Genomic DNA, 23,034 nt, shown 5'->3' with positions numbered 1-23,034 from the left:
ACATCGGGCTCCCGGTGCATGGAGCCTGCTTCTCCCTCTGCCTGTGTCTCTGCCTCTCTCTCTCTCTGTGTGTGACTGTCATAAATAAATTTAAAAATATATTAAAAAAAAAAAAAACAGAAAAATTAAGCCAGAACTGGTTAGACTCTAAATGCACTTTTTAAAGATTATACTAGATCACACATATTGAATTTCTGTCATATCTGATTATCAATTCTCATATAATGCTCTTATTTCCTATCTCTACCACCTTTTCACATATATTCATACTCCCTTTATACTAACGCTGACTACAATGAGATCATACACACACAAGCATCCTAATTAACAAGCAATACAATTTTCAATAGTCTGACAAATTTTACAAATGTTCCCCCTCTCAAAAATTAACAAAAAGAGGGGCTAATGGGTGGCCAGCAGGCTGAGGGTCTGAGTCTTGATTTCAGGTCAGGTTGTGATTCCAGGGTTGAGGGATCAGGCCTATGTGTCCCTCTCCCTCTGCCCTTCCTCCTCCCTGGCTCACGTGCACACACATTCCTGCTCTCTCAAATAAATGAAATCCTTAAAACAAAAATAATGATAATAATTAACAGTAAGAAAGCAAAGGCCGGAGGAAGAGTGAGCATCATCCTGGTCACTTTACCTCTCCTGGGTTAGCATGTGACATTCTGTCAAGAAGTAAAAGGCCGGATCCCTGGGTGGCGCAGCCGTTTGGCGCCTGCCTTTGGCCCAGGGCGCGATCCTGGAGACCCGGGATCGAATCCCACATCGGGCTCCCGGTGCATGGAGCCTGCTTCTCCCTCTGCCTGTGTCTCTGCCTCTCTCTCTCTCTCTCTCTCTCTCTGTGTGTGTGTGTGACTATAAGTAAATAAAAATTTTTTAAAATTTTTAAAAATTAAAAAAAAAAAAAAAAAAAAAGAAAAGGCCAATATGGTAAAAGTTTTAGAACATATGCACTTAAAAGGAACTGTGTGGAATTAGATTAGTGGTTGTGGTTGCCTGACATAGAGAATATACTAAAAAATTCACCAAACCGTACACTTCTTCTGGGGCGCCTGGGTGGCTCAGTCCATTGAGTGTCTGCCTTCAGCTTGGGTTGTGGTCCCAGGGTCCAGGGATCAAGCCCCACACGGGGCTCCCTTGCTCAGTGAGGAGCCTGCTTCTCCCTCTGCCTGCCGCTCTGCCTGCTTGTGCATGCTCTCTTGTGCTCTTTCTCTGTCAATATATAAATGAGATCTTAAAAAAAATTAAAAAATAAATTGGTAACTTCTGTTACATGACTTTTTTTAAAAAAGATCTTATTTATTTATTCATGAGAGACAGAGACAGAGAGAAAAAGAGGCAGAGACACAGGCAGAGGGAGAAGCAGGCTCCATGCAGGGAGCCCAATGTGGGACTCGATCCCGGGTCTCCAGGATCACGCCCTGAGCAGAAGGCAGACACTCAACCGCTGAGCCACTCAGACATGCCTATGTTATATGACTTACTCTCATTCTTTTAAAAGAATGCGATAGAAAAAACAAGTCTGGATGTGCAGAGTGAAAGACAGCCAAGAGAGAAACCTGAGTTATTCTGACAGTTCTTGGTTATAAAATGAAGTTCCTACAAATACAACAAATGATAGCCCAAAAAAAGAAAAATAAGATGGGAGAACAGGGAAGTCTTTATTTTGCCAATACTGAGAGCAGAACATCAAACTTGAGATGTTTGCCCAAAATATGTGAGCTGAACCAGTGGGAAATGCAGCCAGCTAGACCCATGGTCTATCTCTCTACATACAAGAATCAGCCCTAATGAGCATTAGGAATGGAGAGGGTCCTGACTCTGGGAAAAATGAGAAGCAGCCAGAGAGCCACTAATGAAACCATAGCAAACAACTAAAGTTTATACAAGGAAATATTCAGTGCTGTGATCTGAAATTCCACATATGATCTGCAAATTCGTATGTGGAAACCTAATCCCCAAGGTGATGGTATTTCCAGGTGGGGCCCTTGGGAGGTGCTTAGGTCATAAGGGTGGAGTCCTAATGAATGGGATCAGTGCTCTTATAAGGGAATCCACAGAGCTCTCCCACCTCTTCTGCCAAGTGCCGCCAGAGAGAAGACAGCCATATACAAACCACAGAACCTTCCAGAAACTGACTCTACCAGCATCATGATCTTGAAATTCCCAGCCTCCAAGACTGTGAGAAATAAATTCCTGCTCTAAGCCCCACTTGTTTTGGTTGAGGAATGCTCCTTCCCGAGCTTATATAACAAAGTTAAGGTCCATATTTTAAGCCAAATCTAAAAAGGTTTCCTGGAGGGTCTCAAGCCTTTTCAAAGCATGACATTTTTGGATACAAATACAAATGTTACACTCCTTTGTAGGATTATGATAGTGAGTTACTTTATTTTCTAAATAGAACACTGTATTATAATAGTAAATATATTTTATCCAGCTATACGTTGCCTACTCTTTCCCAAATAAAAACCACTAACTTCTAAAAAAAAAAAAAAAAAAAAAAAAAAAAAAAAAAAAAACCACTAACTTCTACTCAAGGAAGGATGTGCTCCATCACGTACCTTCTGACTAGAAACTTCATCTGTGGGCCACAAACTGCCAGAGGCAGCATTAAGACATAATTCCAGGGCTTGCCACAAAGCAGTTCCAGAATAAAAATTTTATCAACTCATTATTTTCTACTTGTACAGTGCATCTCCTCCAATCAAATCTTCCTCAAACCTTGGGCGGCCCGGGTGGCTCAGCGGTTTAGCGCTGCCTTCAACCCAGGGCGTGATCCTGGAGATCCGGGATCGAGTCCCATGTTGGGCTCCCTGCATGGAGTCTACTTCTCCCTCTGCCTGTCTCTCTCTCTCTGTGTCTCTCATGAATAAATAAATAAAACCTTTAAAAAAAAAAAAAAAACTTCCTCAAACCTAATCAACCTAATGTAATCCTTTTATCTTCTCTTCCAAACGTAAATCACAAGAATAAATTGAGTAAATGAATCATGCTGGCGTAAAAATCACAAAAACACATAAAGCGTATGCTACTGGTGAATCGCTAAATTCTACCCCTGAGAATAATAATACAGTAAATGTTAACTAAATTGAATTTAAATAAAGAATTTTTTTTAAAAAGGCGTATCTCTCAGCAGGTGCCAGCATAGAATGCCAGATGCCTTTCTTCATATGTTCTTGGAACTTAAATCAAACCCAAAGAAAAATGAAAAGGAAGAGCAGAAAAACCTGAATTGAGTATGACTGAGAAAAGCCTTGATGTGACTTCATATAAGTTTGGTGGTAGAGCAATAAATTTATACTTTTCACACACACACAAAAACGGTAAGTGTAAAAAAAAAAAAATGGTAAGTGTTTTAATATTAAAGACTCCAGGGCAGCCCCGGTGGCGCAGCAGTTTGGCGCCACCTGCAGCCCAGGGCATGATCCTGGAGACCCTCGATGGAGTCCCTCTGCATGGAGCCTGCTTCTCCCTCTGCCTGTCTCTGCCTCTCTCTGTGTGTCTCTATGAATAAATAAATAAAATCTTAAAAAAAAAAAAAAAAAGACTCCAGGGGACACCTGGGTGGCTCAGCGGTTGAGCATCTGCCTTTGGCTCGGGCATGATCCCAGTTCGGGGGATCGGGGACCCCCCCCATTTTGGGCTCCCTGCAGGGGGTCTGCTTCTCCCTCTGCCTGTGTCTCTGACTCTGTATCTCTCATGAATAAATAAATAGATCTTTAAAAAAAAAAAAAAACTTAAAAAAAAAAACTCCCTAACTACAGCATCTATTCTGAATCCATTTCTATACCAGAACTATAGCCCACTGGATAAAACAAAAGCTTCATTTGCCTCAGATGAATCTATCATGGATGCCCTTGCAGAATTAGAGAAATGGAGGCAGTCAAGACTCCCTGGGTTCTTTCCCCACAGCCATGCTCAGGTCAAATGCAGTTCTGCTCTGAAAACCTCCTCCTCTATGTACGTGGATCTTCTCACTCCACAATAACCTAACCACCCTCCTACATGAAGCGTGCATATATGCCAAGAAGAGAGCATCTGCTTTGCTTGTCAATGACCATGCTGCATCTAAGGAAAGAGTTTTATAAGGCGACCTCCCCCAACAGCTAGTCAGGTGCCTAGCCCCCTGCCAGGTAGGACTCCTGGCCACAGCCAGACAGTGCACTAGGTCATTCAATCTGCCATGGGACCAAAGGCCCATAGGCCCATCTCTTCAGATGCAAATTTTAAGCATGACAAACTACAAGGAAGGGCACCACACAGAAATATAGGAGAACATGCTTTTTCCTAAATCAAGAATGAGTAAGCCCAAATGATGTAGATGTCTCTATTATAAGTCTTTGGTTGAGCAAACAAAAGGAAAAACAGCTTCATCGGACAGTGTGACTAAGAGATTACAAAACAGAGTTTTATGGGAGTGTGTGGCAAAAAAATATGGAGTATTCATTACGTAGTTAAAAAATACCACTTTCATTTCAAAATGAAAAATATAACATTAAATTTATTTAAGTCTAAACTGCCCTCTCTCTCATGAATAAATAAAAAATCTTAAAAAAAAAAAAAAAGAGAGACACAGAGGGAGAGAGGGGGAGTGGGGGGGGAGAGAGAGAGAGAGAAAGGGGGGGAGGGGGAGGCAGAGACACAGGCAGAGGGAGAAGTAGGCTCCATGCAGGGAGCCTGACATGGGACTCGATCCCAGGTCTCCAGGATCAGGCCCTGGGCTGAAGGCGGCACTAAACCGCTGAGCCAACTGGGCTGCCCGAAACAACAGGTTAAGAGGTGCCTGGCTGATTCAGTTGGTGGAGCATGACGTTTTTTTTTTTTTAAGATTTATTTTGAAAAAAAAAAAAAAAAAAAAAAGATTTATTTTGAGAGAGAGAGAGCACACATGGAAGGGTAGGGGGAGGATCTCAAGCGTACTCCCCACTGAGCACAAATCCTGATACAGGGCTCCATCTTACCACCCTGAGATCATGATCTGAATGGAAATCAAGAGTCAGACACTTAGCCGACCGAGCCACCCAAACATCCTGAGCACAAGACTTGATCTTGGGGATGGGAGCCCCCACACTGGGTGTAGAGATTAATTAAAAATAAAAATTTTGGGGCACCTGGGTGGCTCAGTCAGTTGAGCATGCTACTTTGGCTCAGGTCAAGATCTCAGGGTCCTGGGATCAAGCCCCACTTCTGGCTCCTTGCTCAGCAGACAGTCTGCTTCTCCCTCTGCCCCTCCCCAGCTAATGCATACCCATTTGCTCTCCCTCTCTGTCTCAAATAAATAAAATCTTGAAAAAAATAAAATCTTAAAAATATAAAATCTTGGGCAGCCCAGGTAGCACAGCAGTTTAGTGCTGCCTTTGGCCCAGGGCGTGATCCTGGAGTCCCAGGATCAAGTCCCACGTCGGGCTCCCTGCATGGAGCTGCTTCTCCCTCTGCCTGTGTCTATGCCTCTCTCTCTCTCTCTCTCTCTCTCGTTTCTCATGAATAAATAAATAAATAAAATCTTTAAAAAATATATATATATAAAATCTTTTAAACATATATATACACACAGACTACACACACACACATATATATATAATATTATAAGGCTCAGTTAGGAATCAGCCTTCGGCTCAGGTCATGATCCCAGGGCTAGGATGGAGCCCCACATCTGGCTCTCTGCTCAGTGGGGAGCCTGCTTCTCCCTCTGTTGGCTGCTGTCCCTGCTTGTGCTCGCTCTCTGTCAAATAAATGGATAAAATCTTTAAAAAATAGGGCACAGGGGTGGCTCAGTGGTTGAGCGTCTGCCTTTGGCTCAGGTTGTGATCCCAATGTCCTGTTATCGACTCTCGCATCAGGGTCCCCACGGGAGCCCAGTTCTCCCTCTGCCTATGTCTCTGCCTCTCACTCTGTGTCTCATGAATAAATAAATTTTTTAAAAATCTTTAAAAATAATAAATAAAGGCAGCCCGGGTGGCTCAGCAGTTTAGTGTCGCCTTCGGTCCAGGGTGTGATCCTGGAGACCCGGGATTGAGTCCCAGGTCGGGGCTCCCTGCATGGAGCCTGCTTCTTCCTCTGCCTGTGTCTCTGCCTCTCTCTCTCTCTCTCTCTCTCTTTCTCTCATGAATAAATAAGTAAAATCTTTAAAAAATAACAAATAGGGGATCCCTGGGTGGCTCAGCGGTTTGGTGCCTGCCTTCGGCCCAGGGCGTGATCCTGAAGACCTCAGATCAAGTCCCGCGTCCAGTTCCCAGCATGGAGCCTGATTCTCCCTCTGCCTGTGTCTCTGCCTCTCTCTCTCTCTCTGTGTCTCTCATGAATAAATAAAATATTTTTAAAAACAAAAATAAAGGGATCCCTGGGTGGCCCAGCGGTTTGGCGCCTGCCTTTGGCCCAGGGCGCGATCCTGGAGACCTGGGATCGAGTCCCACGTCGGGCTCCGGGTGCATGGAGCCTGCTTCTCCCTCTGCCTATGTCTCTGCCTCTCTCTCTCTCTGTGTGACTATCATAAATTAATTAATTAATTAAAAATAAATAAATAAATAAAATAAAAATAAAAAAATAACAAAAACAGACAAAATAAAAAGCAGGAACCATAAAAAATTAATAAAGTAGAATTCATCAAAATTTAAAATTACTAAAAAAATTTTTTAATTACTGATTATTAAAAAGGCACAACCAAAAAGATATACTTTAAGCCCTAGAGCTGGGACACTTGGGCAGCTCAGCGGTTGAGCATCTACCTTTGGCTCAGGGTGTGATCCTGGGATCCAGGATCAAGTCCCACACTGGGCTCCCTGCGTGGGGCCTGGTTCTCCCTCTGCCTGTGTCTCTGCCTCTCTTTCTGTCTCTCTCATGAATAAATAAAATCTTAAAAAAAAAACAGTTAAGGCCTAGACTGGGAAAAAATATTTACAACATATGTACCTGGCAAAAAGACCCGTACTCAAATACATAAGGAATTTCTATACCCAATAATTTTTCTTTTTTTTTTTTAATTTTTATTTATTTATGATAGTCACAGAGAGAGAAAGAGAGAGAGAGGCAGAGACATAGGCAGAGGGAGAAGCAGAGGGAGAAGCAGACTCCATGCACCGGGAGCCCGACGTGGGATTCGATCCCAGGTCTCCAGGATCACGCCCTGGGCCAAAGGCAGGCGCTAAACCGCTGCGCCACCCAGGGATCCCTCTATACCCAATAATAAAAAGACAACCTGACTTTCTAAACAGGTAAAAGATTTAACAGACACTTCACAAAAGCAATATACACAAAAAGCCAATAAGCATGTGAATAAGTGTTCATTATTAGTCATCAGGAAAATGCTCAGGAAACCCATTCGACAAGATGCCACTATACATCCACTAGAATGTGAAGAAGAAAAGAAAGAATACCGAATGCCAGAGAGGATATGGAATAACCAGAAGAAAGAACACACACATTGCTAGTCCAAGCGTAAAATGTACAAGCACTCTGGGTTGTTTCTTTTTTTAAAGATTTATTTATTCACGAGAGACACACAGAGAGAAGCAGAGAGAGAAGCAGAGATACAGGCAGAGAGGGAGAAGCAGGTTTCATGCAGGGAGCCTGATGCAAGACTCCATCCCGGGACTCCAGGATCACGCCCTGGGCCGAAGGCAGGCGCTAAACCACTGAGCTACCCAGGGATCCCCTGGGTTGTTTCTTTAAAAGTTAATGATATATTAACTCAGCTGAGTGTGGAGCCTGCTTGAGATTCTCTCTCCCTCTCTGCTTGTTACTTCTCATAAACAAACAAACGCAAACAAGCAAATAAATGTTAATGCTACATCCACATTATGGGCAATCCCACTTCTGGGTATTTATCCAGAAGAAATGAAGATGTATTCCCACATGGTCTCCCACAAAAATGAGTACCCCTGCCCCCAGTGTGCTTCAAGAAGAAAATGGTTGGACTGTATAGGTCCCACAATAGAACACCACTCAGGAACAGAAAGGAACCAACCACTGACATAGCAACATGTATGAATTTCAAAAATGTTATGCTGGGATCCCTGGGTGGCGCAGCGGTTTGGCGCCTGCTTTTGACCCAGGGCGCGATCCTGGAGACCTGGGATCGAATCCCATGTCGGGCTCCCGGTGCATGGAGCCTGCTTCTCCCTCTGCCTGTGTCTCTGCCTCTCTCTCTCTCTCTCTGTGACTATCATAAATAAAAAAAATAAAAAAATAAAAATGTTATGCTGAAACTGGATGCAAGGATGCCTAGGCAGCTCTGTCCATGAAACATATGCCTACAGCTCCTGGGATCAAGTCCTGCATCAGGCTCCCTGCTCAGTGGGGAGCCTGCTTCAGCCTCTCCCTCTCACTCTCCCTAACAAATAACATCTTAAAAAAACAAGCTGGATGCAAAAAAATATATACTGTATAACCTCATTTATATGAAATTCTAGAATAGGAAGAACTACCCTGTGGTTATAAAAATCAGATCACAAAAAAAAAAAAAAAAAAAAAATCAGATCACTGCTGCGGGGGCGGGTGGTGAGAGGGGTGATGGATGATTGGCAAGGGGCAGGAGGGAATTTTCTGGGCCTTATCTTGGTATATAGTCATCAAAATAGAATGAATAATATATTTAAAACCTTGGCATTTCAATGTATATAAATTGTATCTCAATTCCCTTTAAAAAAGCAGAATTTGTGGGATGCCTGGGTGGCTTAGTGGTTAAGCATCTACCTTCGGCCCAGCGCATAATCCTGGGGCCCCAGGATGGAGTCCCACATCCGGCTCCCTGCAGGAAGTCTGCTTCCCCCTCTGCCTCTGTCTCTCATGAATAAATAAGTAAATTCTAAAAAAATAAAAAAGAATTTGCTAACATTAATTTGCACATATTCAGAAATCATAACTCCCAACATTAAGTGAAAGATGGTTAGGAATGGTTTTGTTCTGAGAACACATTAAAACTAGGATGTGGGGATCCCTGGGTGGCGCAGCGGTTTGGCGCCTGCCTTTGGCCCAGGGCGCGATCCTGGAGACCCGGGATCGAATCCCACATCGGGCTCCCGGTGCATGGAGCCTGCTTCTCCCTCTGCCTGTGTCTCTGCCTCTCTCTCTCTCTCTCTCTCTCTCTCTGTGACTATCATAAATAAATAAAAATTAAAAAAAAAAAAAAACTAGGATGTGGTAAGCAAACATTTCATCCCCCTCAAGATTCCTGGCCCCTGGTGCAAACACATCTCCCAGTTAATCAAGTCCCTCTAAGTACTGCTATGAAGAGATTTCTTGGGCAGCCTGGGTTGCTCAGCAGTTTAGCACTGCTTTCGGTCCAGGGAGTGATCCTGGAGACCTGGGATCGAGTGTCCCAGGTCGGGTTTCCTGCATGGAGCCTGCTTCTCCCTCTGCCTGAGTCTCTGTTTCTCTGTATCTCTCATGAATAAATAAAATCTTAAAAAAAAAAAAAAAGAGAGAGAGAGAGATTTCTTGCCATAGATGTAATTAAGGTCCCAAATCACTTAGACTTAAGATAGAGAGATTATCTTGGTGTGCCTGACCTAATTACATGCCTTCTTTATTTTTTAAGATTTTTTTTTTTAAGACCTTATTTTTAGGTAATCTCTATACTCAACGTGGGACTTGAACTCATGACCCTGAGAACAAAAATCTCATGCTCTTCTGACTGAGCCAGCCAGGAATTTTGTGTCTCTCATGAATAAATAAACAAAATCTAAAAAAAAAAAAAAGAAAGAAAAAAAAAAAAAAACTTAAAAAAAAAAAGTAGGGGATCCCTGGGTGGCTCAGCAGTTTAGTGCCTGCCTTCGGCCCAGGGCGTGATCCTGGAGACCTGGGATCGAGTCCCGCATCAAGCACCCTGCATGGAGCCTGCTTCTCCCTCTGCCTGTGTCTCACTCTCTGTGTCTCTCATGAATAAATAAAATCTTTAAAATATATATTTTTTTAAAAGTAGAATCTAATACAAATTCATACTACAAAAGCTTTAGAACTTAATAGTTCAGCTAAAAAGAAAAGAAATTATGGATGAATCTTGAGGACAATATGCTAAATCACAAAAAGACAGTCACAAAAAGACATGCTATACTCTTGGTCTTGGGCTTATAAGTACAAGCCCCACGTTGGGTGTAGAGATTACTAAAAAAAATTAACTTAAAAAGAAAAAAAGACAGGTACCTGGGTAGCTCCATGGTTGAGCATCTGCCTTCGGCTCAGGGTGTGATCCTGGGATCGAATCCCATCTCAGGCTCCCTGGAGGGAGCCTGTTTCTCTCTCCATCTGTGTCTCTGCCTCTGTGTCTCTCATGAATAAATAAATAAAATATTTTAAAAATAAAAGACAGGGACACCTGGGTGGCTCAGTGGTTGAGTGTCTGCCTTTGGCTCAGGGACTGATTCTGGAGTCCTGAGATCGAGTCCCACATTGGGCGCCCTGCATGGAGCCTGCTTCTCCCTCTGCCTGTGTCTCTGCCCCACCCCCTCTCTTTGTCTCTCATGAATAAATAAAATCTATAAATAAATAAATAAATAATAAAAGGCAAATGTTGTGTGATTCTACTTATAAGCAGTACCTCAAGTAGACAAATTCACTGAATCAGAAAGTAGAATTGTGTTTGGGGGGGAGGGTGGGGATGGGAAGTTGTTACTTAATGGACACATAGTTTCAGTTTTGCAAGATGAAAAAGTTCTAGATCTGTTGCACAACAGTGTAAATATACTTAATTTGTTTTTTACCACAATTGTAAAAAGAACAGAAATTAACATTTTCCCTGTTATACAATAATACAAATTCTTCTTTAAACAAGCAGAATAAGTAAATTTAAGAAAAAAACATTTCTATGGATTCACAGAAATCATAGAAATGAAGGCTCAAGCAGCTTTTACTGATCACCCTCTCTATGCCAGACTCTGCAAAGAACACAATACTACGATGACAATGTGGTGCCTGAGACAGTACACATTAGACAGCAACCCCAAGGAGTCACCATGGCCACAGTGCATCACCTGGGCTTCTGAAATGCAAGAACTGGCCAAGGACTTCCCAGATGAAGGCAACTGGAGCTTAGCATCACTGGGATTCCTGACAGCAAGGTGGTTCAAAGTTTGAAATGTGCATACAAAAATACCTGAATTAGAAGCCTGACTTCACAGCTGTGTACCTCTGGCTCAAGTAACTTGCCCTCTCTGACCTCAGTTTTGTCCACAGTAGAATGGGAAAGGATTATAGCACCAATTTTATCTGATTTGGTGTTAACTTCACTGTTATGGTCGTGGTTGAGTGAGCTTCAGAGAGGCTGTGGACATATATTTCCACATTATGCAGTCAGGGAACAACCCAAGGTTTAAACTGAGGTAACTGGGATATTTTAGAAAAAAGGAAATAAATGTCTACATTACATATGAACTTAGCTTAAAATTCTTGTCCTATTGATATTCACCTACTTGTTTTATCAAGCATGAACATACTAAACATATTTAAAACCACAGATCCAAATTGCTGTCATCTGCCTTCAAAAATTAGTTAAAACTGGGACACCCTGGGTGACTCAGTAGTTGAGCATCTGCCTTCGGCTCAGGGCGTGATCCCAGGGTCCTGGGATTGAGTCCCATGTTAGGCTCCCCACAGAGAGCCTGCTTCTCCTTCTTTTTTTTTTTTTTTTTTTTTTAATTTTTTTTTATTTATTTATGATAGTCACAGAGAGAGAGAGAGAGAGAGAGAGAGAGAGAGAGAGGCAGAGACACAGGCAGAGGGAGAAGCAGGCTCCATGCACTGGGAGCCCGACGTGGGATTCGATCCTGGATCTCCAAGATCGCGCCCTGGGCCAAAGGCAGGCGCCAAACCGCTGCGCCACCCAGGGATCCCCTGCTTCTCCTTCTGCCTGTGTCTCTGCCACTCTCCCTGTTTCTCATGAATAAATAAAATCTTTTTTAAAAATTAGTTAAAACATAATACTGTAATAACTTTGTATGTTGACAAATATTAACTATACTTCTCACAGTGAGCTTTTAGTAATGTCTATAACCGTTGAATTACACTGTTGTACACCTGAAACTAATATAATTCTGTAAGTCAACTATATTTCAACTAAAATAAGTACATTTTTTTTTTTTAAGATTTCATTTATTCATGAGAGACAGAGAGAGAGAGAGAGGCAGAGTCACAGGCAGAGGGAGAAGCAGGCTCCATGCAGGGAGCCGACGTGGGACTCGATCCCAGGACTCCAGGATCATGCCCTCCAAAGGCAGATGCTCAACCTCTGAGCCACCCAGGTGTCCCCAATAAGTACATTTTAAAAAAATAGTTATGACACAACTAAATTCTGATTTCATTTTGACAGAAGAGTATATTATCCATCCGAGAGGCTTCAGGGCAGAAAGACAAAAGGGTGTTGTTAAGTGAAAGAGACAGACAACAGGTAAGAGGGGGCAACAGTGATATGCAGAAGAGCAGGCTCAGGATGAGCCCAGGTGTGCCTAAGTGAGGGCCAGAGTAGAAAGATGAGGGAAAGCTATGGGTGCAGAGTGCTTTTAGGACACAAGCCAAAACTTAGCAGAGGAGTGACATGATCCAACTTCTGTTCTAGCAGCTTGCTCTAGCTACCAACACTACCACTCCATCTCTTCCAGACTGCAGCCCTACCCTTACCCTGGCCCAGTCACTCCCAGGTCAGGGCCACTTTAGAAGCCATCTCTAGCCCATCTGTATCACTGTTCCTATTGCCGCTGCCCGAAGTCAGATCTCAGTTCTCACTTGGAACTACTGGGTTCCCACCAATCACGTGCCATACTACCTATGCTTTCTAAAGTGTCACCTCACTGTTAAGAATCCTCCTTCTTGCCTTCCTTACCTGATCTTCCCTTTCCACTCTCATCCTTCCCAACTTTAGTACCCTTTACGGCAGCACCACTTAAGAGCTTATAACCTCTAAAATGACTGTTATCGGGATCCCTGGGTGGCGCAGCGGTTTGGCGCCTGCCTTTGGCCCAGGGCGCGATCCTGGAGACCCGGGATCGAATCCCACATCGGGCTCCCGGTGCATGGAGCCTGCTTCTCCCTCTGCCTGTGTCTCTGCCTCCCTCTCTCTCTGTGACTATCATAAATTAATTAATTAATTAATTAAAATAAAATGACTATTATCAATCCCACCCCTGGCATTTGACCAACTGTACTTTTCTTCAGGTCTATCCAGAATCACCTTTCCAGGGCATTCAGCACAACATTTAACCTAATCTGCCGTACCCGTCGATTTCCTGTTCCCTCACCAGACAATGAGCTCCTAGAGGCCAGAGACTATTTATTTACTTACTTAGAAAGATTTTATTTATTTATTCAAGAGAGACAGGGAGAGAGAGGCAGACACACAGGCAGAGGGAGAAGCAAGTTCCATGCAGAAGCCTGATGTGGGACTCAGTCCCAGGACCATGCACTGAGACAAAGGCAGACGTTCAACTGCTGAGCCACCCAGGCATCCCAGCAACTGTTTTTTATCCCTATTTTCCCAACAACTTAGCACAGCACCTGTCATTCAGTTGGTTCTAGATAGACATTTAAGGTCATGCTTTCACCATTTAATATGCTAATCATTTTTATTCTATGCCCTGAAATTTGACATGTAAAACCTGCCTGTACTTCAGTTTAGGATATTACTGATCACTTCTTTGTTACATAAAGTTCTGGTTTCTTATCATATTCCACTTATGTTTCCATGTTACATGAATCCTACAAATTAACCAATCTTTGGTGTTTATATTCCCATATGGAAAGCTACACACTGGCTTATCTTCAACATTACGAAATATGCTTAACGATATATAATTTGGCAGGGGTGCGGGGCACCTGGGTGGCTCAGCGGTTGAGCATCTCTGGCTCAGGGTGTGATCCCAGGGTCCTGGGGGGAGCCTGCTTCCCCCTCTGCCTATGTCTCTGCTTCTCTGTGTCTCTCATGCATGCATGAATGAATGAATGAGAATTCATCATTTTTAAATATATAATTTAAGTAACTACAGTTAAGTTTTCATTTTAAAGTACTTAAGAGAAAAAAAATAAATACTTAAGATACTATGTGCTCCTCCCCAGTGGTATTTTCTCTCATCCTTCCTAGCAGTAGTGTCCTGACTCCCATGCAGGTCTTTCTACCTTTATTTGCATCGTCTAGTGTTTTTAGAAGGTAGTACGAAGCAAAGTGCACGAGCCAGGTCACAGACAAGTTACCACCCTGGGTCCTCCACCCCCCTCAGTAACACCACAGGGCTGCCAGACTCCACTGCAACATGATGTTGCATTCTCTGATGACTTGGGGAAACTGGCTCTTAGGAGTGCCGAGCTTCCCACATGCAGTTCCCCCACTATCTGAAGTTTTTAATATTTAGTATCATTTGTATTCCTACAGATGCTTAGGAAACAGAACAATGAATCAAATTTCCCACCTTCGCTAAGGCCTGTTGCCAATCCCTAAAAGAGGCCAATCCAGAACAGGTAACAAGATGATGAGACTTAAGAACATCGTCCCAATTTCCTAATGGGTTTTTGACTCAACTACTTCCATGTATTTTGAGCTTAACGACTCTGATCAATAGCTTAGTCATGCTGTATCTAAAAAAGCCTTAAAATTTAACTAACGCAAAGAATCAAAGAACCGCCCTTCAATATACCAGTTTAAATAGCGAACCTCAAATTTTCTGTTGTCCTCACTTTTTTTTTTTTTTTAATTCATGAGACACACAGAGAGAGAGAGAGGGGCTGAGACACAGGCAGAGGGAGAAGCAGGCTCCACGCAGGGAGCCCGACGCGGGGCCAATCCCAGGATCCCGGGGTCACGCCCCGAGCTGAAAGCAGATGCTCAACCACTGAGCCCCCCCCCAGGTGTCCCTGTCCTCACACTTTAAAAACGTTTTTTTGCAAGGACTCCTTATGAAACGCCTACCGTAAATTGTTAATGTGTTGTTTAAATAATGAAAGAATAAGCAACAATTCTAGCACAAAAAATAATAATTAAAAAAAAAAAAAAAAAACAACCCACCACCTGGATCTGCACACCTTACGCTGTAAAACCACCCAATCCGCCAGGCACTACTACTACAGTTTCAAGGCGTTTAAAGGTCTTGGGGGGTCGAGAGGGCACCGCATTTGACAACCGCGTCGGGGCGGCTTCAAGTTTGGGAGCAGGAGCGACGCCAGCGCAGGTGGACGCGGAGGATGAGCGGGCTCGCGTCCCGCGGTCCAGGGGCAGGGGCGGCCGAGCAGGCGCCGCGGGGCCGGCCTCCCGGGGGGCCCCGGCAGCCGCCGCCCCCGAGCACGACAGGCGCGGCCGCCCAGGGCGGTGCCGCGGGAGAGGGCGGGGGCCGGAAGGAAGAGGGAGGATTCGGACAAAGCCCGGCCGGCCGCCCCCCCGCCGCGTTCCCGGGAGCGCCCCCCCGCCCCCGCCGCTCGGGGTCCGCCCCCGCCCCGCATCCCCGGCGGCGCCCCGCCGCGTTCCGCGAGCCGCCCCCCCCCCCGCAGCGCAGCGCAGCCCGGGGACGCGCGGAGGGGACCGACCGCGGGGCGCCGCCGGGGATGCGGGGCGGGGGCGCGGCGCCAAGGGCCCGACGAGGGGGCGCCACAAGTGCCCGTTGGGGTGCCGCGGCGGGGGACGGCCGGCCGCTCACCGTGCTGCTCCCGCGGGGCCGCGCGCTCGCTGTCAGCACCGGGAGGGCGCGGGCGCGGGCGCGTGCGCGGAGCCGGGCTGCGCGGGGCCCGCTGCCTCGATGCCTCAGGCGCGGCGCCGCGGTCACGAGCGAGGGGCGCCGGCGCGGCCGCCCCGCAGCATCCTCGGCCGCCCGCGAGCGCTGTCCCCCGCGGCTCCTCCCTGCAGCCGCCGCCCCGCGCCCGTCGGCTCCTGCTCTGCTCCGGCTCCGCCGCGCCCGCCGCCGAAAATGGCGTCTCGGCGTCCCTCCCCCGGCTCGGGGCTCCCGCCCCACAATGCCCCGCGCGGCCGTGACGTCACCGCCCGCCGCCGGGGGGCGGGGCGCGGCGGGGCGCGGCCGGGAAACTGAGGCCCGGCGCGGAGAGGAGGCTCGCGGGCGTGCGGGAGGGGGCGCTGGGGCGGGGCGCGGCCGCCTGGGACCCCGCGCCGGCCCCGCGCGCCTGCTCGCCCGCCTCTCGGCGCGCCGAGCCCCGGCCCCGCGCGTCTCCGGCGCGCGTCGCCGTCTCCCTGGAAGCCGCCAGGAGGGCTGTGAGCAGCCTGTCCACGGCGCGGCCGAGGGGCGAGGCCACGCAGCAGGCCCCGGGCCTTCTCCGGGGACACCTAGTCTTTGATCGCGACCCTGACCTTCCCCGTCCCGTTACGCCCTCGCCCCAGGGTCCTCAAGAATCCGAGCTCAGCGGGACTTTGCAGGCCTCGCTCGGAACTGCACCGCCAGGCTGGGCAGGGAGATGCCATCCCCGCGGCCGCACGCACCCCCTCCCCCGCGGCAGCCGTGCCACGACCTCCAGCCCCCGCCTGAAGGGCAGTACTTCCAGGTCAGAGCGCGCTCCTGGGCCTCAGCCTGCTGCACCGCCAGCTCTGCAGGCCTGACTCAGCAGCCAGCAGGAGGACGCATGCTGATTCAGGGGGCAATGCTCAGCTTTCTCTGCCTGCCACCGGCTCGGGAGGACCCCCCACCCCCCCACCCCCCCACCCCCACCACCTGGAGCCTGCAGACATCCCAAGAGCCGGGCCCTGGGGCACTAGTGACCAGGAGGCGTCCCTCCACCCCACCCCCATCTGCTTTTGAACTGCTCAGCTCTTCAGATAGATCAACCCAGCACCAACAGCCGGTTTAACCCTAGAATTACACAGCCAGTGAGGGAGTAAATGCTCCTCGATTTTCACAGGGAGATCCAATTACTTTTTTTTTTTAATTATTATTACTTATTTGACAGAGAGCACAAGCAGGGGGAGCAGCAGAGGGTGAGGGAGAAGCAGGCTCCCTGCCAAGCAAGGAGCCCAATAGGGGGCTTGATCCCAGGACTGGGGATCATGACCTGAGCTGAAGGCAGATGCCTAACGACTTAGCCATGCAGGTGCCCTCAATTACTTTACTGTTTTTTTTTTTTTTTTTTTAGATTTTATTTATTTATTCATAAGAGACAGAGAGGCAGAGACACAGGCAGAGGGAGAAGCAGGCTCCACCGATGTGGGACTTGATCCCAGGACTCCAGGATTACACCCTGGGCTGAAGTTAGACGCTAAACCACTGAGCCACCCAAGGATCCCCTACTTTACTTTCATATAAATGCAAAGAGTCAGCTAAAAAAGGGGGAGGGAGAAGCAGTGAATCAAACCACCTTTCCCTTAATGATTTGGCCACACTGCTGCTTGGATGTCACCTACTCCTCAACAGGCACCTAGGGGCTGGGCACACATTTGTAACCAACATGCTCTAGAGACGAGAGGAGTGGGCTAAGTGAGGCCTGCAACTCTGGGTGCAGTGATTGTTCCCTCCACTCGCCCAGGGAGGACCTGAGATGCTTAATGTCCTCTTCTAATGAGCAGCCAAGATCTTAAATCCTTCCTACTGCTGTAGTCCATCCCTCTCCATCCCCACTGCTGCCACTCCGTTTAGGCTTTATTATGTGGGACTCGATCCTGGGACTCTGGGATCATGCCCCGAGTCACAGGCACACATTCAACCACTGAGCCACCCAGGGATCCCTATCCTTTTTTTTTTTTTTTTTTTTTTTTTTTATTCATTCAAAGAGAGAAAGGCAAAGACAAAGGCAGAGGGAGAAGCAGGCTCCATGCAGGGAGCCCGACGTGGGACTGGATCCCGGGTCTCCAGGATCACACCCCTGGCTGCAGGCGGCGCTGAACCGCTGTGCCACTGGGGCTGCCCTCCCTATCCTATTCTTTTATTCTCTCAACAAATATTTGTTGACCTGCCAAGATCCCCACCATAAGAACAAAGGTGTGCTGGTAAACAGGATAGATAAGATTACACCTGCTCTTGCTCACACCGTGCTATGCACAGAGAAGTAAGGTAATGGCAGTGTGATGAACTGAACTCTGAGGCAGGCAAGTGAACTGAGACCTAAGTGACAGGAAGGAGCCAAATGGGCAAAACTGGTAGGGCAAGCACTCCAGGCAACGGTCCTCAGGCAGGAATGAGTCTGGAGTGATGAGGAAAGAGAAAAGTCTAATTCATCCACCACATCCCATCCACAGGTCCCCTGAATCTGACCCTGCTACTTCCCTCATGAAGTGCTGTGATGCACCCATCCTTCAGGGCAAGGGGCTGGGGTGCAGGCATTTCAGGCCATCCTCACTCGGAGTCTCATACTGAGACTAACAATCCATCACCCACCCTTGCTGTGAGGCCTGGGCACTCGCAGTCCATTTCAATCCTCTGATCTTCAGCAACTCCAAGAGAGGCATTGGTAACCATATTTACAGACGCTGCAGCAAAGGCCCTGCAGGTTCCCTGGTCTGCTTTCTGCTTCCAAGGATGAACTCAGCTTTAGGAATCTAAAGAGAGGAGCAGGGTGGCTGCTCCTGGGTGGCTCAGTGGCTGAGCGTCTGCCTTCGGCTCCAGTCCTGACCCTGGGGTCCTGGGATCGAGTCCTGCATCAGGCTCCCCAGAGGGAGCCTGCTTCTCATTCTGCCAGTGTCTCTGCCTCTCTGTGTGTCTCTCGAAAATCTTAAAAAAAAAAAAAAAAAGGTATCAGGAGGGAGCAGCCCCACGCTTCCTATGTGAACACTAGCAGAGCTGAGGAGAGCCTTTGTGGTGGAAAAACCTCAGCAAGGCTACCCAGGAGCAGCAAATCCATTATCTGTCCTTCTCCAGAAACCTTGAGGACCAGGGTCCTGGGAAGCACACACCTGTTGGCACAAGTCCTGGTGGCCTTGACCATCCCTGTGGTCAGCAGCTTGCCAGCCTAGCCAGAGTCCCCGGGGTTACACAGGGGCCCGGAGGGCGGGGCTATCTTCAGTGGCAGCAGCAAGGGACCCCTGGAGCAGGCCTCTCCTTCCTCCCTGAAGTGCTCTTCCCTTCTAAAGAGGCAGCCTGCATGGCAGAGCCACCTTCTCCTCCCCTCTGCCTGTCTCTGTCTCTGTCTCTCCCTCCTTCTGCTTTCCCCAAATGCAGATAGATGCCTTGTCCTCTACCCCATCTCTTTGTCTCCTTCCCCTCCTTCTCTGACCCTTTCACTTCCCTGTTGTGAAACCTGAGAGATCAGCAGGCCCAGACGCTGAGGCCTGAGTACAGCTATGGAGACAATCTCCAGGACCCAGACCAAGCCAAGGCTGAAGTGCCCTGGTCAAGGAGGAGTGAAAACACCCCGTGCCAGCCTCCTGCCCGTTCGCTGGACACCTGGGGGTCGGAGAGGAATCAGGAGCACACAGCCTGGTGCTCACTCCAATCTCCATGTTCATGGAATAGTGCTGGAGTCAGGTGTGGAGGCCGGCAATGGGAGAGCAGGCACCCTGCGCAGCTGAGACAGAGGTGCTGGGGGGGTGGCCCGATGTCCTCAAGGCTCAGGGACTCCCTAGAAGAGGGACATTCACAGGGCAGATGGGAAGATCTAGCTCTCGGAGTCTAAGTGGTGGAACCGTAGGGACAAAACAGTGCCCAACAAAGAACAAACCACACAACATGCGTCTCATTTGGACAGTGGAGGGCGGCCCCGGTGGCGCAGCGGTTTAGCGCCGCCTGCAGCCCGGGGCGTGATCCTGGAGACTCTGGATCGAGTCCCACGTCAGGCTCCCTGCATGGAGCCTGCTTCTCCCTCTGCCTGTGTCTCTGCCTCTCTCTCTGTCTCAATAAATAAAATCTTAAAAAAAAAAAGTCATTTGGACAGTGGAGAGAGTCTTCTATTTTCGCGGTCAAGGCCTGCGGAGGTGTCTGTCCAGCAGCCGCCCCCGGGGAGACTGGGACGCTGCGATTTCCCTCTGGCCCCGAGGGCTCAGCAGTCGGCGAGCAGCCCCAGCCCATCAGCGTCTCAAGAGGAGGCGGAGGGAGGGCAGGGGGTCCCGGAGGGAGCCTTGGGCCGCGCGGCGGGGCTGGGGAGCGGTTCCGGGGCTGCGCTGGCCGAGGGGGCCCCCGCGCACCCCTGGCGAGACAGGCACGGAGGAGGGTCAGCACGGGCTCTGTGGCGGGAACCCCCCAGCTTCCCCCGGTCCCGCTGTGCTTCCTCCCCAACTCGCGCAGCGTCCCGCGACCGCCCCTCTGCCCCACCCCAGCCCGGGCGCCTCCCCCCTGCAGCCCGGGCCCCGCCCCGCCCCGCCCCGCCCCGCCCCGGCCCCTCCAGCCCTGGAGCCACCGCCCTTCCACGCCCGCGTGGTCACTGCTCGCCAGGCTCCCCCAAGCACGGGCACCGCCCCCCCCCAGCATGAGCACTGCCCCCACACACACCCCAGACCTGGGAGCCTCCCCACCACCTCCAGCCCGGGCGCCGCCCCCCGCCCCCCCGAACCTGGGAGTCTCCACGCCCCCCCCAGCCCGGGCACCGTCCCCCGCCCCCCCACCTGGGAGTCTCCACGCCCCCCCCAGCCCGGGCACCGCCCCCCGCCCCCCCACTTGGGAGTCTCCACGCCCCCCCCAGCCCGGGCGCCGCCCCCCGCCCCCCCACCTGGGAGTCTCCACGCCCCCCCCAGCCCGGGCGCCGCCCCCCGCCCCCCCACCTGGGAGTCTCCACGCCCCCCCCAGCCCGGGCACCGCCCCCCGCCCCCCCACTTGGGAGTCTCCACGCCCCCCCCAGCCCGGGCGCCGCCCTCCGCCCCCCCACCTGGGAGTCTCCACGCCCCCCCCCAGCCCGGGCGCCGCCCCCCGCCCCCCCACCTGGGAGTCTCCACGCCCCCCCCCAGCCCGGGCACCGCCCCCCGCCCCCCCACCTGGGAGTCTCCACGCCCCCCCCAGCCCGGGCACCGCCCTCCGCCCCCGCACCTGGGAGTCTCCACGGCCCCCCCCACCCCCCCCACCTGGGAGTCTCCACGCCCCCCCAGCCCGGGCACCGCCCCCCGCCCCCCCACCTGGGAGTCTCCACGGCCCCCCCCCCCCACCTGGGAGTCTCCACGCCCCCCCAGCCCGGGCGCCGCCCCCGCCCCCGCCCCCCCCAGCGCCCGCAAAGCTGAGCCGGGCCTCCGTCGGGCCCCGCGGCGCGCCCAGGTCACGCCCCCTCTGGTCTGCGGCCTGGGTCCTGACCGCGACGTCACGGGGCTGGGGCTGCTTTTCCTCTGCGGAGCTCGAGCCGCCACCGAGGCTGCGGGACCGCCCCCGCCCGACAGCACCCAGCGCTTGGGGAGGGTGGGAGAGGGCAGCTCCGCCCGCCTCCCTCGGGTCTCTTGAATGCGGGCAGCGGGCCGGGCCTGCCGCAGGAGTGCCCGGGGGCCCCAGCAAGCCCGAGTCGCCCCCGCCCGCCCGCACCCCGGCCCCGGCGAGCCTGAGGGGGCCCATTCCTGGCCTCAGCCCCGGAGGGCGGAGGATTTCAGTCATGTGCTTCCGAGCCCCCTAGACGCCCGGCAAGAAAGCCAGCTGCCCCTCCGGAGAGGCCCAGCCATCCCGGCACCCCACTTCCAGCTGCCCTGGGGACGCCGGGCCTCAAGGGAGACCATCCTGGGCGGTCCAGCCCCGCACACAGCCATGTGGAGGGCCCAGGATGGCTCCAGGTGGGGACCGATGCTCACACGCGGGCAGGAAGGGCAACGGAAAGAGCACTGTGGCCGCGTGTGTTTGTACACTCAGCACGTGTCTCTGAACCCTAATATTCGCAGTGCCCAGGTGGCCATCCTACCAAGAACTTTCTCAATGAGCCATGAGACCTATGGGAAAAAGTGCTGGAGTCCCCACAGCATGTGGCCCGGACCTGACTGATGTGGTTATCAGAAAGGGGTAATGCCCCAAACTGGGAGCGGGGAGGGATCTGATAATCAGTCCATCTAGTGTGATGCACATGATGATGGAAACGCGCACGGGGGGGCGCCTGGGGGGCTCAGTTGGTGAAGAGTTGGCCTTCAGCTCGGGTCTGGATCCGCAACGACCCACCCCCGACCCCCCGCTGGGCTCCTTGCTCACCGGGGAGTCGGCTTCTCCCTCTGCCCGCCGCTCCCCCTGCTGGTGCGCTGTCAACTAAACAAAATCAAGAAAGAAAGAGAAAGAAAGAGAAAGAAAAAGAGAGGAGAGAAAGAAAGAAGCCCGGGTGGCTCAGCGGTTTAGCACCACCTTCAGCCCAGGGCCTGATCCTGGAGACCCGGGATCGAGTCCCACGTCGGGCTCCCTGCATGGAGCCTGCTTCTCCCTCTGCCTGTGTCTCTGCCTCCCTCTCTCTCTCGAATAAATAAAATCTTTAAAAAAGAAAGAAAGAGGCCGGGGTTGATGAAGGATCTCAAGATGCTTGCTCTAAAAACCATCGACTGGGTAGCTTTTAGGGAGATCATACCCCGAGACCAGAAGGCCATTGCCAACTCCCTGAAATCCTGGAATGAGACGCTAACCTCCAGGTTGGCTGCTCTTCCTGAGAAACCACCTGCTATCGGCTGGGCTTACTACAAGGCCAATGTGGCAAAGGCTGGCTTGGTAGATGACTTTGAGAAGAAGTTTAATGCCCTGAAGGTCCCTGTGCCAGAAGATAGATACACTGTCCAGGTGGATGCTGAGGAAAAAGAAAATGTGAAAAGCTGTGCTGAGTTTTTGTCTCTCTCAAAGGACAGGATTGAAGCTGGAGAAGATGAAGAACATAATTCCGTTTGATCATTGAAGACCTGAATGAAGTCTTCCCAGAAACCAAATTAGACGAGAAGAAGTATCCCTATTGGCCTCACAAGCCAATCAAAAATTTATAAACTTGAGTTGAGGAGAAAGCCCTGGCCCTCATATTATAAACATTGGACATTAAAAATAATGATATGGGGGGGGGGGAAGAAAGAAAGAGAAAGACTGGAAGAAGCACTGGGGACTGGGGATCAGGCACATGTCATGGAAAGCTGACATTCTCCTTGGGATCCCCGCATTTTATTACGAAAACATTCAAATATGCAGAAAACCATGTAGAGTGCGCACCATGTACCCATCACCGAGATTCTACAATTGACGTTTTTTTAAAAGATTTTATTTATTT

At 50.1% G+C, this 23,034-nt stretch overlaps 1 protein-coding gene across 2 annotated transcripts in view; it reads right to left on the bottom strand.

Annotated features, from left to right (window-relative positions):
* The window catches only part of KLC1 (kinesin light chain 1), a 68,341-nt gene extending 52,494 nt beyond the window's left edge, over positions 1–15,847 (bottom strand). Inside the window, exon 1 of one of the 2 annotated variants that reach the window (XM_035719595.2) lies at positions 15,612–15,847. The gene's annotated coding sequence lies outside the window, so the exon portion shown is untranslated. The remainder of the gene's footprint in view (positions 1–15,611) is intronic. The other variant, XM_035719593.2, reaches the window with a different exon arrangement.
* Between the last annotated feature and the right edge of the window lie 7,187 nt (positions 15,848–23,034).

This window comes from Canis lupus, chromosome 8 (assembly GCF_003254725.2).
Source record: "Canis lupus dingo isolate Sandy chromosome 8, ASM325472v2, whole genome shotgun sequence".
Lineage (NCBI taxonomy): Eukaryota > Metazoa > Chordata > Mammalia > Carnivora > Canidae > Canis > Canis lupus.
This window is presented reverse-complemented; position numbering and strand designations above follow the sequence as displayed.